The sequence below is a fragment of the Camelus bactrianus genome, chromosome 10 (genome assembly GCF_048773025.1).
Source record: "Camelus bactrianus isolate YW-2024 breed Bactrian camel chromosome 10, ASM4877302v1, whole genome shotgun sequence".
Lineage (NCBI taxonomy): Eukaryota > Metazoa > Chordata > Mammalia > Artiodactyla > Camelidae > Camelus > Camelus bactrianus.
In genome coordinates, this window is record NC_133548.1 from 71,608,217 (window position 1) to 71,624,224 (window position 16,008).

Sequence of the window (16,008 nt, forward strand, 5' to 3'; positions counted from 1 at the left end):
CCTAGAATCTCCCCTCAAAAGGCTAGATGTCTGCAGTTTCTCTCTCACTTGCGGGCATTTTCCCAGGTCAGCACTCTGCAGATTTTCTCCTGACTCTGGCAACAGGGTTGGAGGCAGGCTTGCTGCTCTGTTAGTTCCACAGCCTGTATAGAGGTCAGTCTGCCTATTTTGGAAGCACAAGTGGGAAGACTTCTCCTAGGTCCCTTGTCATGTGATGTTGGATCCCACAACTCCCAGAAAGGTGCTTTTGTTCAGGGATGGGTGTCTAATCTTTGTTCTAAAAGGGGACAAAAAGGAGAAACGTTTTATGCCACCGTGATGTTAATGTCACTCTTACAAATAGTATTTGATGTGTGCCAGGCATTGTTCTAAGCATTTTTCACATATGAGTGCATTTAATCCTATAAAGCATGGGTAATATCCCTATTTAAAGGCAAGGGAGCTGAGGAACAATGAGGATAAATTACTTACCCAGTGTCAACTACCTAGAAAGCCACAACCAACCTAGGCAGGGATGCTTTTTCACATCTAATCATGTACTTAAAATAAAGACAATCAAACTACGAGTGTGAAGATGCAACAGAACAGGGAGACTTAAGAATAAATAACCAATTAAAGAGTGACTCCTTATTGTTCTTTTGGAGAACAGTTTCATATTAAAACAAATGGTTTTATTCTACCTTGTAATTCATAATGCAATTACGTATCATTTATTCCAAAGGAATAATTCAAAAATTAAATAATTAAAAAGTTTTATGCAAAGACATCACAACACGATTGCATGGGGAGCTAAGTATGGCAGGCCAGGGTATTTGCAGTAAATCATTTAAAAAAAAAGACATCTTAAACAATTAAACATTGAATTGTTAAATAGATTGGAGACATCATTGGAATGAAATTTATATTGCCACTAAAATGATAGATTTCAAAAATATAAAGCAATACTTAAAGTTCAGGCACATTTAGACAAATACAAATGAAAAAAAATGCTATTTCTCACCTACCAGCCAGGCAAAAATTTTAAAGTATGACAACACATCCTTATGGTGGGAAAACGGGGACTCATATATTGTCAGTGAGCATGCAAACTGGCACAACACTTCTGACGGAGAATTTAAGGATATGTAACAAAACTGTATATGTACTTATCTTTTGATCCAGCAACCCCACTTCTATGAATCTACCTTGAAGACACACCTCCAACAATACATATGCACAAGGTTCTTCACTACAGTATTGTTTGAAGTGCAAACTATTGAAAGCAACCTAGATGCCCATACACAGAAGAGTGGTTGAATAAAGTATGGTACATCCAAACACTAGAGTACTAAGAAACTGTGAAAAAGACTGAAGAAGACTGCTATGAACTAATATGGAGTAATTTCCAAACTATATTGTTAAGTTAAAAAAAACAAAAAGCATGGTGCGTGCAGATTGCCAGGCCTGGGCCAAGGGGATGGAAGCTGCTGCACAGACAGTACCAAGGTGCAGTGGGAGCAATGGAGAGAGGGGACATGGGAGCTTTGCTGTGTGTGCCATGCAGTTTGTCCCTTACTTCACCAGGTGCATGCCCCACCACCTCCTTAGGCAAATGCTTGGATAACCTGCAATCTTTCACCAGAATAAGGCCAGTGTCCAGGGCACTGGGTCCTTATCTGACTTGGGCTTGTGCCAAAGATGTAAAATTTGGTGCAGATGTCCAAGCCTTGATGCTTCAAGATGTAGTAGGTCTTTTAGTTGATGCTAGAGTCATTACTAGGGGGCTAAAGGGAAGGACAGTGATTGAAAAGTGCCAAAATAACAAAAGATGGTGTGACCATTGCAAAGTCAATTGACTTACAGGATAAATAGAAAAATATTGGAGCTATACGTGTTAAAAAATATTACCAATAACACAAATGAAAAGGCTGTAGACCTGCCACCACTGCTGCCGTCCTGGTATGCTCTATTACCAAAGATGGCTTAGAGAAGATTAGCAAAGGTGCTAATCCAGGGGAAATGGGGGTTAGGGTCATGTTAGCAGTAGATGCCATAATTGCTGAACTCAAGAAGTCACCTAAACCTGCATCAATGCCTGAAGAAATTGCTGTTTCTGCAAAGAAATTGGCAGTATCATTTCTGATGCAATGAGAAAAGATTGGAGTAAAGGGTGTAAAAATATTAAAGAATGGAAAAACACTGAATGATGAATTAGAAAGTATTCAATTATTAAGTTGAAGTGTGTTTAAGTGTATATTTCTTCATAGTTTGTATACATCGAAAGGTCAGAAATGTGAATTTCAGTATACCTGTATTCAACTGAGCGAAAGGAAAGTGTCTAGACCATTACACTTGCCCTTGAAATTGTCAGTGCTCATTGTAGCCCTTAATGATAACTGCTAAAGATGTTAATGGAGAAGCTCTAAATGCACTCTTTTTTTTTTAAGCTGCACATTTCAATGAGTTATTTTATCTTTTTTTTAAAGATAAAATAGAGCAGTTTCAGGTTTACAGCAGAATTGAGCCGAAAATAGAGTTCACACATAGCCCTCCCCACCCACAAGTATATACTTCCCCACCCACAGCATCCCTCATCTGTGTGGCATATTTGGTACAACTGATGAACCAACATGGGCACATTATTATCAACCAAAGTCCATAGTTTACATCAGGGCTCACTCTTGATGTTGTACATTCTGTGGGTTTTGACAAATGCATAATGACACATAGCCACCACTATAGTACCATACAGAATAATTTCATCGCCCTAAAAATCCCTTGTGCTCCATCTATTCATCCCTCTCTCCCTCCCTCTTCCCAAATGCCTGGAACCACAATCTTTTTATTGTTTCTATAGCTGTGCTTTTTCCAGAATGTCATTTGGTTGGAACCATACACTCCTTTTGAATAGGCTAAAAGTTGGTCTTCAGAGTGTAGCAGTCAAAGCTCTAGGTTTTGGTGACAATAGGAAAACCTGCTTAAAGACATGGCTATTGCTACTGGTGGTTCAGTGTTCAGAGAAGACAGATTGACCCTAAATCTCAATGATATGCAGCCTTATCACTTAGGAAAAGTTGGAGAGATCACTGAGACCACAGATGAAGCTCTGCTCTTAAAAGAAAAAGGTAACAGGTTCAAATTGAAAATCATGTTCAAGAAATCAATGAGCAGTTAGATAACATAATTAGAGAATGTGAAAAGGAAAAATTGGGTGGACTTCTGGCAAAACTTTCAGTAGAATAGCTGTGCTGAAGGTTGATGAGTCAAGTGATGGTGAGGTCAATAAGAAGAAGTTTACACATGCCCATTATATTCCATGAGTTGCTGTTTAAGAAAGTGTTCGCGGAGGGGGTTGTATTCTGCTTCAGGGTATTTCATGCCTTAGACTCACTAATTCCAACTAATGAAGATTTTTTTCAAAACTGATGTAGAAATTATTAAATGAACACTCAAAATTCTTGTACTGATCGTTGCTAAGAACGTAGATGTTGAAAGATTATCGATAGTTGAGAAAATTAGCTAAGTTCCTCGGAAGATGGCTATGATGCTGTGCTTGGAGATTTCGTGAATATGGTGGAGAAAGGAAGTATTCACCCAGCTCAGACTGTAAGAACTGCCTTATTGGAGGCTGAAGGAGAGAAGCATCCTGGAAATCGATGGAATGGGTAGGATAGGGGTTGGTAGGTTCTAATTCATAGGATGGTGCTTCACCATTACTAAGCTATATGACAGGCTGCTTGAGGCAACGTTTCTTACCAATAATTTCAGGGAAGTCAGCTGAAGAAAACGACCAAAGAAAAGGCCAAGTGATACTTAAGAAGTTCACTATAATCATCAATTACTAGTTTCAGTTGACAATACATAATGATTTATCCCTGTCATTGTCCATGCTTATAGGTAATTTATTTTGTATTTGTAAATAAAAAATCATTTGTACAATCATGAAAAGTACATGTGAAAGAGAATCTATAGTGTGCTATCCTTTATGTTAGAAAAAATGGAGAATGAAGAAAAGATTTATCCACTAATCTCTTCAAAAGAGAATCAGAAAGATAAGACAGAAACTGATAAGGCTGGTTACCAGTATAAGGTGGGTAGGAATGGAAATGAAAGAATGTGAAAGGAATGATACTTCTCTAAGTAATACTTTTCTATGTAGCACTGCCTTTTAAGATGTACCCCAAAACATAAACAAATAGTAACAGCCAAGATGTATGGGGAGCCCAAAATGGAAATAAAAATTAACAATAATACAAAAACACTGAAGTATGTTACAAATAAATGACATAACCATACTTGAAGAGGGATAGAGAAAAAACGAATTAGCTTTAATTTGGGGAAACAATATTTTGATTGTATACAATACACGAATATATACTACACACAAGTATTGTACTGTAGTTCATCAATTTGTTTTTTATGAATGTGTTGACTAGAAATTCTGAAATACTTTACTTGTATACTAGAATTGAGCAAATAATAAATATGTGTGAATATAAGAGCCAGCTTGCAGATAAGGAAAGGAGAAAGGCAGAATGAGCCCTCTGATGTTGAATTAAAATCAGAGGTGTGAACTCATGATTTTTAATATATACAGAGTTTTATAGAGAGAGATAAGTACAAATATATATGTGTGTATGAGTGTCTGTATACATGTGTGTCTATGCATTTCCTAGCTCTGTCCACTGAGAGGGCCTAGAAGTAAGAACCTCCCAGTAGCAATGAACACATCTGGCACCCAAATCTTAATTTCTGAATACCATTCTACAAGAAAGAAGGCAAAGCTTTACAGAAAAATGGCTTGGGGGAGGGTATAGCTCAGTGGTAGAGCACATGCTTAGCATGAACAGGGACCTGGGTTCAATCTCCAGTGCCTCCATTAAAAAACAAATAAACCTAGTTACCTCCCCCACCAAAAAAAAATTAAAAACAGAAAGATGGCTTATCGCAGGATTAAGAAATTTTTGTATGAGATAGGATCATCTTGTGGTGTCAAGAATTAAGGGAGCGTTTATAAAATGATTGGGAGAGGCATGTGGAAAGAATTCAGGAACCAACTTGAAGAAGCTACCTACCAAAGGCCAAGCCTGGGATATTGTGAGTAAAAAAATAATAACAACAATGGTCATAATGCATGGTAATCATAGGATAAAATAAATATCCAAGAATCCCGAATGATACTAAGTGAATAAATGAATAAATAGTTAAATGTGCAGGAAGAGACAGCTTTCCCTTACAGTACCATTTCAGTGAATAATGTAGAAGGAAGAACGGAAGCAAAAAATCACCATGAGGCAAACAGTACAATAACAATTATTGCAGGAAAGAATTACTGATGGAAGCTAGAATTAATGGGTGAAATTATGATGAGAAACAGGATGTTAATAGTCTCAAGGTATTTCTTCACAAAAAATACTTCTTAACTGTTAAAGAAAAGCTTGTAACTTGACAGTGGAGACACTTGGAAAACACTATCTTAACCAAGTACTTGAACGTCACTGGAGATAAGATATAGTAACATGGTGACATTCCACACTGAGAAGGGCACAGCATCACTTCTGTGGTATTTCTGCCACATGTGAAAATATCAGATTCCCAAATTAGGAACTATTCTAGAAGAGAAAGATGGATGGACGTAAGGGTAGGGAGAGGGGAGAGAAAGGGAAAGAGAGATCGGAGGAACATAGAGAAGGAGGAATGAGAGGGAGGAAAACAAGGATAACTAATGATGGTGGTTTGGGTTAAGATGTAAAGACTGGAGACAGAGAGAAGGGGATGTTGAAGACAGGATTTGAAGTAGTGTGTTATAGAGAGAGCAGAAGAAGGTTTAAAGAAGCCAGATTTATGTATGGGCTCACAATTGGTGGATAATCTTGCCATTTATTGACTAGGGTACATTGGAGAAGATGAAGTCTTAGTGGGAATTATCCACCAACTGGGAGAGACTGTCAGTTTGTTAACAGTGGTAGAAAATCCATACGGATGGTGTCTATTTCATTGTATTTATCAAACTGAATCCGTGGGGAAGCTAGTTTTTGACTGACAAGTTTCACACAGGCAGGCCGGCTTACCTTGAAACACTTGTCTTCGTAAGACCTGGGCCACTGTTCACGTGGGTTTATTCTTTGTATTAAAAAATAAGAACCTTTTTCTACTTCATTGCCTTATTCTTTTTAACTTTAATGATCTGTGAAAAGTAGTCATGGCCTCAGTTATGTCATGGAAGACCTCTAAAATGAGTTGTGGTTTCATGGTATTGTGGAAAAATCCCTGACCCCTTGTCCAGCACCTCAGAAAATTTTCTATGTGAAACATTGTAAAAGGGATGTGATACAAGGTGAAAATTCTCCAAGAGGAACATTTTGAAATTTTGAAAAAAAATTACAAATGACTAAATCACAATTAATTATAAATGATTAGATTATATGATTTAAATCAAAAAGTATTTCATTAGTTTGTGAGAAATCTTTCATAGTCACAGTTTTTACCCCTTTTTTTTTATAATACAAATGGACACAGTCATGGCAAAGATACACCATTTCAAAAGATAAAACAGAAATAGAGTTTTATTACAGTTCCAATGTTTCTTGCTAAAGTCTGACTCTTGAAGGTTTTAGTCCGTGAAATAGTGAGCTAAATTATGAAGAGGTCCGTCTCCATCTTATTTAGCAAAGTTTGCATTTAATTATAATGTATGGATAATTAAAATTAAACTTACTATCTTTAATTCGATTACTTTTTATTTTAGGCACATATGAAACATTCATGGGTACTTCTGCTGTACTACACTGAATTGTTTGGCGGAAGCATCGCACTTGGGCCAGCTAGACCTGGTTACCTTGACTATGGGGACAAACGTGTCTCATTTTCTTATTGCACAGAATGGAGTAAAGGACTCACTCCACGGTATTCATGGAGAATTAATTGAAATGGTTGCAATACTGAGTACTATACCCAGTATATGTAGATTTGTTTTAAAAAGCAAATTAATTGATTAAGTTTAGCTGATAGTAAACACAAGAATGGGTTGTATGTACTTTCACTTTACTATTATTTTTAAGGAAACAAAAACTAAGTAATCAGTACTGAGATCTCAGAATTATTTGTAATACATGATTTTTCTTGGCCATGTTATTAAGCAAACACAAATTAATCTATTTATTTGAAGATTATAACTATCAATATAGTGAGTAATTGCTAAAGCAGAAAGATTATTATAAATGTATACACGATAAATCACCTGTGTAACTCAAATGTGTTTACTTAATTTGGTTCAAAGCTACATTCCAAAAACAAAATTATGAAGAGAAAGAAAAATCATTCCTTCATGTGTTACAGCATACTTGTGTTTTGGTTGTACAAACTTTTGCTCATTATATAGAACTTAATTTATATGGATTCCATCTACATCCTCCCTTTGGGGAAATAACCTGAAAATGGACAAAGTAACAGCCACTCTTTGAAAGTAAAACACTCGTCTTTAACTCGGAGCACCATTTCTATGAGAGGGTTTTTAAGAAGAAATTACAGGGATGGTGAAATAAGGAAGAGAGATTATTTCATGAAATAAATGTTGATTGTTTTCCATGTCCCAGACATTAAAGGGAATTTTGTCGCAATAACCTCTTTACGATGTGGCATCTGTCCTTAAGGGTTTGGAACCAGATAGGCGTTGAGGCTCAATTCTATTCTGGCTCAGCAATGCACCAAAGCTGTAATGTTGGATGAGTTAAAACCTCTCTAAACTGCAGTGTCACTCTCTTAAAATGGGGGTCCCACAACACTTATTTTGAAAAGTTCTGGGAATTAAATGTAAAAAGTTGTGAGAATAGTTGGCAGGAAATAAGTGTCAATGTTTCTTTCCCTTACCCTGAAGATTTAGCTTTAATATACATGTACGTTAGAGATTACATATAATTATATAGATTTAAGAATTGTTATTATAAGTAATTAGAAAAATGATTTCAATTTACTCTTACTTATCAAGAAAGCCAGTCTTACTGAATGAATACTTATTTTGGTCTATGCATCTCTGTGGCCAACGTTTTGTAATAGGACATTGAAAAATAGGGTGGATTTTTCCCTTATGGTAAAGAACTGGTGTCTCTAATTCATGTATCTAAACTGTCCAAAAGAGTTATATCTAGAATATCTAGATAGAAAAAGTAAAACCTTCAGATAATGAAGATAAACTAAAGGGAACTGAAAAGGTCTATAACCATATTCTTATTCATGCTATGTAAACCCTTTAGTTTACTAATATTTATATTATTTGGAGTGAGAAAATACCATAGAAGTGGAAAAGGCATAAATAATGCAAAAATTCTCTCCACATGCGTGAAGATTACAAAGTCAATTCATATTAGCTTCTCAAAAAAGAGCATTCCAATACTTCAGCCAATCCTGTTTTTGTGCATAATTCAAAAATCGTATTACTTGTCCCCTTTACCATACTCAGTGAATTCTTTTCGTGTAGGTGTTTTTTTTTAACATTGAAAAAGCTTTAAGTGAATTATCTATGAATAAATCATTGCAGTCCAGATTTAAAAGTACATTTGGCCTCAGGCTATTCCTCACAACTAGTGAATGCTCCAAAAATGTGAACATAGTGTTAAAAAAAAAAGGCACTGAAGAAAAAAGGCCCTGAAAAAATGATTTTATAAACAGAAACCATATATTAAACTTAAATACCTTTTAGAAAGGTAAATATTACTCTATTTTCATGTATGATGAGATGTTTAATTTCATGGTGGAGATATAAAAATGAGTGTTTATCTTCAGAAATCTGAGCAAAACTCTTGTACTAAGTAACGAGTTGCTCCTGCAATATAGTATAGAAAAAACATTCTGAATGCCTTTAATTATGTACCTATGGACACATACTCAAAGGAACTCTAAAAAATGAAATTACTTGTTAAAATGATAGGATTATAGGATCCTTTTTTCAAATTTTTCTCTAATGCTTTAATAAATAAAATCCATACTTAATTTACAAAAACACCATCATGCATTATACATTATGATTTTAATTGCAAATGTTTGCTCTTTCCTGGATGATCTGTGTCGGGTAGAAGCTTTCAATAAATTTTCAACTACCTGTTATTCTACCTTGTACAAGGAGCTTTTTAAGTTAGGTTTGTTGTTAAATTACTCAGGGAAAATAGTTCAGGGATTATGAATTAATATATGCTAATTAAAAGCATAAATATTTTAAACATGCACAGAGAGAACTAGAATGGAAATTTAAAGTAGCTCGAGGCGATTAAAGTAACAAAAGGACAATTTAAAAGTTACTAGCAACTGACCCAGAGGACTGGTGGGTAGTAGGTACAGCTGCAGGGAATTAAACATGTGCACTGGCAGGCTTTGGAACTCGTACGGTACGCCAGTGAGCACAGCTGTACTAAGCTAATTTTGTTTGACACGATGATGCTAGAGAAATCACTAAACTTAGAAAGGCCTTGAGACAGAATCTACAAGATTTAGTCTTTACAAAATATTTGTTGAGCTTCTTACATGTGAGAGTTGTAGAAACGATGTCTTAACTTCCAAATTTAAATTTATAGAAGCATTATTTGAAGCCACATTTGATAAACTAAATTAATGATTTCTTGCTTTTTTCTTTGGATTGATAATCTCAATCTTATTTTAGTAATTTTTTAAACTAAGAATTACAAAAATTAATTGTGCAATATTTTAAATTCTGAAGGACAAATAAACATGTAATTGAGGCTCAAAGTTACTGCAATTGTCAAATAAGTGTAAGTCTAATCTTTGGATGGCAGCCAAAAAACAGCAATTACTTATTTACTACCTGTTGGCTTGGCGCCCTGCAGAGCTGCCAACCATGGCAATGGTTATAATCAAAAGATGTTGCAATTTCCCATACTGCTGCATCTATTAATTGCATTCGTTGTAGGCATCTTGTTGAGGACATTTTCTACTATATTGCCATCTTCCCTATGTGAAGTTCCATGTTTGAAACGCATTTTAGAATTTAATACTAGAAAAATTTTTTCTTTCCATCCATGAACTGGTATGTTTTGTCCCCACCGGAAGTAAGAATATGGAGCTGTCCATGTTTTCCTTTTCGTTTTGATGGCCAAGAAGCCTACAGGTAGACATTTCTCTCTCATTACTGTTCAGTTTACCAGTACACGACATCTGATCGGAAGGAGATTATTTACATCAAGATAAAAGCATCAAGGAAGGCTGTACACAAGATTCTGGTTCTGGGCCAGGTCTGAGAGTACAGAGTATATTTGGATATTAGACAGGTGTAAAGGATTCAGTATAGTTCTGTTCTGGCTAGAACAAGCTAAGCTGCAGTAGCAAAAAGACCACACATTTCAAGATCAGTAAAAGAGAAGTCGTAATTCTGTCATTTGCCTTCAAGTCAGCAGGGGAAAGGCTTTCCTCCACTTGGTCTCTGGGGACCCAGGATCCTTCGATCTTGTGGTACTGGCACCCTATAAAGTCATCCCTGTCATCTGCCTTCAGCTAGCAGGAAAAAAGAATGAAGTACACATGAGAGGTGAAATGTGTCACAGTGGCTCATGTCACTTCTACTCAGTTTTCATTACGAAAGACCTCCTCACTCAGTCACCAGGAATTGCAAGTGAGACCCAGAAATGCAGTGGAAATAAGTGCCAGGAAGAGGGGAAGGGATGCTGGTGGACTCTGCCACAAATATTAAAAACAACAAATTAATTTTAAAATAGAAATAGTCTTGGGCATAGTAAAAAGCGTAATTGTTCTCTTAGATAATGTCTGTAATTTCTCTGTAGATTTCTTATCCATTGCAACCATCTTTTTTTCCACATATGCAAAAACCTTAGCTATAAACTCAGAGGTTTCAGAATCTATTAAAAATCCTAGATTGACAGGACACACTAGGGAACATTTTTCAGCTGTGATTAAATGTAGATTTCATTGAAAGCATAGAAGAAAGACAATAAACTCCTATTTACATAAAAAAGCAAAATAACTTCCTTCTACAGTCCATTTGAGAATGTATGCATTTCAAACAACTTTCAGAGGTTTTATCACTAGAGTCTCAACTTCCTTAATTTCAATAATTTTAAATGATTATAGAGTGGGTTGAAACAGAATGGAAAACTTAGTTTCTTAAATTAAAATTTATTGCAGTCGCTGAAAACCTCAAATAGCTATGCTGTAACAGAACGTGATGTATAGTGACTCTGGTTAGAAAAGGATTGGTGGACAGTTTCCCAAAGACCACTGTACTGTACATGCTCACTGTATGGATGTACATGCTCACTGTCTGGATGTGCGTGCTGGCTGTGTGTTATTGCCAGCACATCAGTGTGCCCCAGAACAATCCCCTGGGGCACAATACTTGTGTTTAACATCAACACCACTTTCTCCAGACATGTGTTACGAGGTTTCATAGCTCAGCAGAAATCACCTGTCTATAGCGGAGGACAAAATTATGTAAAAATAGGACATTACTGAAAAAAATTCACATCCAAATGGACTGCAACTCAGTACGGAGCTAGAGAGGATGCTACATTATAATGTAAATTACCTGGCCACCCTACTTTCAGAAGAGCAAATTGTTCTCACTTTTTACCACTGGACAGGCAGCTGCTCTAATTCATAAAATAAGAAACTGAGTCTTTGCCTCTCCCTCCTCTCTGTAACCCTTACCATTCAGTTTATATAGATGTTTATTTTAACAAAATCTTCCATGATAATTTACTCATTAATCTGTGGAATATTCAAGATAAATAAATATTTTTCCTCTGACTTTGAAAATGAGGTTGACATTATCTTTAGCCCCATGGGCTGAGTCACTACCAAAGGAAGCTTGGAGCTGAGAATTCCTGAAATGCCAATCCAAATGTGTCCTGTCCTCTAAGCCATCTTTTTAAAATTAATTATTCCATGCCAGATCATGACAAGTTCCATGACAGGTAACTTTTCTATGTGACTATGAAGAGAGCATATTTACTTTAAAAAAAAAAGGTAAAAAGAAAAAAATTTAAGTAGGAATTCTGCTCTTACCTGAGCTGCTGTAGCAGTTACCTTCTTACAGAACTCTTAATTTTGAACTTTTGGAGAATGTGAAATAAAGCTAAATTTCATTTTTAGCCCAAGGAAAGATTCTACCTAAGACAGTCTTTCTAATCCAATGACATGTTTCTGAGTTCCTAAAAAGACATCCTTACAAATTAGTTTCTTTCCTTGGAAAGGAGGAATTGTCATGCTGGGTGAGAGAAATTCAAATGTCAATGATAATATATTTTCCATAGTTGAAGCTATCTCCCTAAGGCCAACAGCAAAGAGGAGGTGCAAAACGGAGTCAAACTGACTAAGATACTCAAGTTCAGGCATTTTTCTCCTTAAAAAAATGGATCATTGTTTAACTGTGTACTGAAATCAAAATCAAAGTTATGTACTATGGTTCACCTCCAATATGCACCCTGTATGTAAACAAAATACATACAATCTTAAATTTTTAAGGGCCATGCTACCTGTGAAAGCAGGGTACAAAATTCATTGTTATCACACAAGTATATAGAATACACGTGAAGCACTGACTGAAAGTCAATCTTTCACTGGTGTAATTATTTAAAGTGCATGATTGGTTCTCTGGTACAATTCACAGATGACTGATACCTATGTGGGACTCCAGGCAGCAGCACCAAACATGAGCACAACCTCTCTTCCACCTCAGTTGTCGTGATGCTTTGCATAAAGCAAATGTCAACAAGTTTGGTTAGTTGACTGGATGGATGGACAGACGGATATTTGAGGCAGATGAAGATTTCAAAAATTTGGAAACCAATACTTAACAATAGAAAATTATTGCTGAACCATGATAACACACACAGAAAAGAATGAGGAAACCGTTCAGTTCACTGCAGATGGAACAATTACTTAACACAAGCAAACATGCCTTTTAAGACATAGGATGCAGTGCAAATATTAGCTGTCAGAATCATTATCCTTTTAAGGTACTCTGGAAGATGTCACAGGTTGTGATATGACAGTGCCATTATTCAAAAAGATTCATTGATAGACTCTTCAGAGATAACATATTTGTCATTTTGAGGGATTCTCAAATCTAAGATGTGTAGGCAACTTGCTTTGTAGGAAAATTTGCATCCTCTTTATTGCAATGAGAGAGCAATTTATTAAAAGAAATTTGACAGCAGAGAGTTAAAAAGACCAGCCACCTAATATAGAATTATTTTCTTACCAAATGATATGTATATTCAAGGTCCTAAATGAGGTCTCTTTTTTTTGTTTTGTTTTGGGTGGTAGTGGGGGTTTTTTGTTTTGTTTTGTTCTTTGTTTTTGTTTTTTGTTTTACCTAGTTGACTAACGTCTCTTGAAAGGAACTAAAATGGAAGCCGAAGTTCACGTTAATGCGGGTGCTGATGAACTGAGAGGGGATGCCTTTCCGTTCCATTGCTCCCTGGGCAGCTTAGCCCTTTGAGCCATCAGGGTATTGAAATGGAAAAGATTTGTGCTTGCTGGAGCTCCTGGAGCAGGAGTCTTGTCAATTTCAGTCAGCGGCCTACTTAGGAGCTGGGAATCAGTGAGGGGACACAAGGTGAGGAGAGACCCGTGAACGAGCTACATCATAGGTATGTCTTTGAACTTCGTATGTGAGGTATTAACAGCGTTGCAGCCTTTATTCTTAAAAAGTTGCTCTCTCTCTTTCTCTCTTTTGATCTAAAGAATTGACTTCTTGAGTCTTTTTTTTTTTTTTTAAAAGGAAGTTGACATAACATTGATTTGTAGAACAGACAAGCTGTATCTCTTCAGGCATTAGGATCTGGTCTTGCTATTTAATTTTTAAATTGTAAGTTTAGAAAGTGCTATAAATAGTTCTAATTTTGCACCCAAAGGGTAGGAATGACTAATAGATTTCTCTTTTTCCCTGTCACTAATTAAGGGACCCCTTGAGGTTCATTGCAAAAAATAACCATTGTAGGGACAGATCTGTACTAAAGTAGAATGGTTTTAAGGAGGAGGAAAATTCCAGTTCTTTTGTCAGTGGTTTCTATTTCTGAGCACCACCTAACAACCAAGAATGCTCTTCCCCCATTCCTGTTCCATTCTGTCTGAATTTGCATTTCCCTCTCACCTCTTTCCTCCATTCTCACAAACTGGGGAAATCACCAGACTGAAGCACTCTTATAGTTTAATTTCTGTTCTCAGCATAATATCCAAGAACATGTGTTTTGTTATTTACAAAAAATAATCTATGAACCTGGACTCCGACAGACACATTAAGGAGTATTCCATGGTTGGATATCTTTCATTGATTCTACAAATATTTATTAATGGTGCAAAGCACTGTGCAAAATGCAGCAGACTGACCCCTACAGAAGGTTCTGCCCTATTAGGGTTTACAACCAAACAGAAAAGAAAAACTTAATTAAACAAGCAACTGCACAAATTACTTGTACAGTTATTAATCCTGACCTTTATAGTTGTCTTCCTTTTGCCTGGAACATTCTGCCCTCAGCTATTTCCACAGCAGGCTAAATCTTACCCTCCCAATCATCCGTGTTGGACACAGAGAGCTTAAATGGCCCAAAAACACTGCCTCAGAGATTGGTTGGGAGAGCTTTGGTCTTGAACTCAAAGACCCTTTACTCTTGCAGAAGATCCAGTCATCATCTTCCTGCATTCACAATAAAGCTTATTTTTCCTAATTGTAAAAGTGATGAATGCCAATTATAATAAATTTGATATAAGCAGGAAATTGTAAAAGAATATTAAAAATTTCATATTCGTGTCTCTCAAAGACAACTTTTCTTGATTACTTGGCACATGTTCTTCTACTCTCCTGATATGACATCATATTGCATATTCAACTGTGAAAGTTTTCAATATTGGGAAATTGCAGTTTCCAATCTACTATGTTACTGACATTAGACATATTTGTGTATTAGTCTTTTAAGACCACTTCCCAGAAGCTACTTGATATGAAAATTTTTAAGCCTTTTCATAGGTGTTCATATACAAATGGTCTTTGACTTGAGATGGTTCAATTTTTCCACTTAACAATGGTTAAAAAAAAAAAAAAGATACACATTCAGTAGAAACCATACTTGAAATTTTGAACTTTGGTCTTTTCCCAGGTGAACAATACATGGTGTGATCCTCTCTCCTGATGCTGGGCAGTGGCAGTGGGCCCCAGCTCCCTGCTCAGCCACTCATAAAGAGAAACGATCATTGTACTGACAACTATTCTGTATCCACACAATCATTCTGCTTTTCACATTCAGTAATCAGTAAATTACATTAGATATTCAACACTTCTTTATAAAAGAGGCTTTGTGTTAGATGATTTTGCCCAACTGTGGGCAAATGTAAGTATTCTGAGCAAGTTTAAGGTCAAATAAATTCAGCTATGATATTCTTATACATTAGATGTATTAAATGTATTTTTGATTTACAGTAGTTTCAAGTTAGGGTTTATCAGGACGTAACCTCATTGTAATTCAAGGAAGATCTGTATATATTGAATTCCTTACAGGTTATGTGAATTCTTTGTGTGTGTGTGTGTGTGTGTGTGTGTGTGTGTGTGTGTGTGTGTGTGTGTGTGTGTGTGTGTGTGTTTATACACATACTTTTATTGAAGGACAGTCAGTTTACAATGTTGTGTCAATTTCTGGTGTACAGCATAATGCTTCAGTCATACATGAATATACATATGTTCATTTTCATAATCTGTTTCACCATAAGTTACTACAAGATATTGAATATAGTTCCCTGTGCTGTGCAGTATGAACATATTATTTATCTATTTTATGTATATTAGTTAGTACCTGCAAATCTCAAACTTTCAATTTATCCCTTCCCACCCCTTCCCCACCTGGTAACCTTAAGTTTGTTTTCTATGTCTGTGAATCTGTTTCTTTTTTTATAAATAACTTCATTTGTCTGTTTTTGTTTTTGTTTGTTTTTTAAGATTCCACATGTAAGTGATACCATATGGCATTTTTCTCTCTCTTTCTGGCTTACTACACTTAGAATGACAACTCT

The 16,008-nt window shown here is 36.0% G+C and overlaps 1 protein-coding gene and 1 pseudogene across 4 annotated transcripts in view; both read left to right on the top strand.

The window, feature by feature from the left end:
• GRIA4 (glutamate ionotropic receptor AMPA type subunit 4) overlaps positions 1-16,008 on the top strand; it is a 432,709-nt gene that overhangs the window by 94,860 nt on the left and 321,841 nt on the right. The window lies entirely within an intron of this gene.
• On the top strand, positions 1,500-3,648 carry LOC105067601 (60 kDa heat shock protein, mitochondrial pseudogene; annotated as a pseudogene).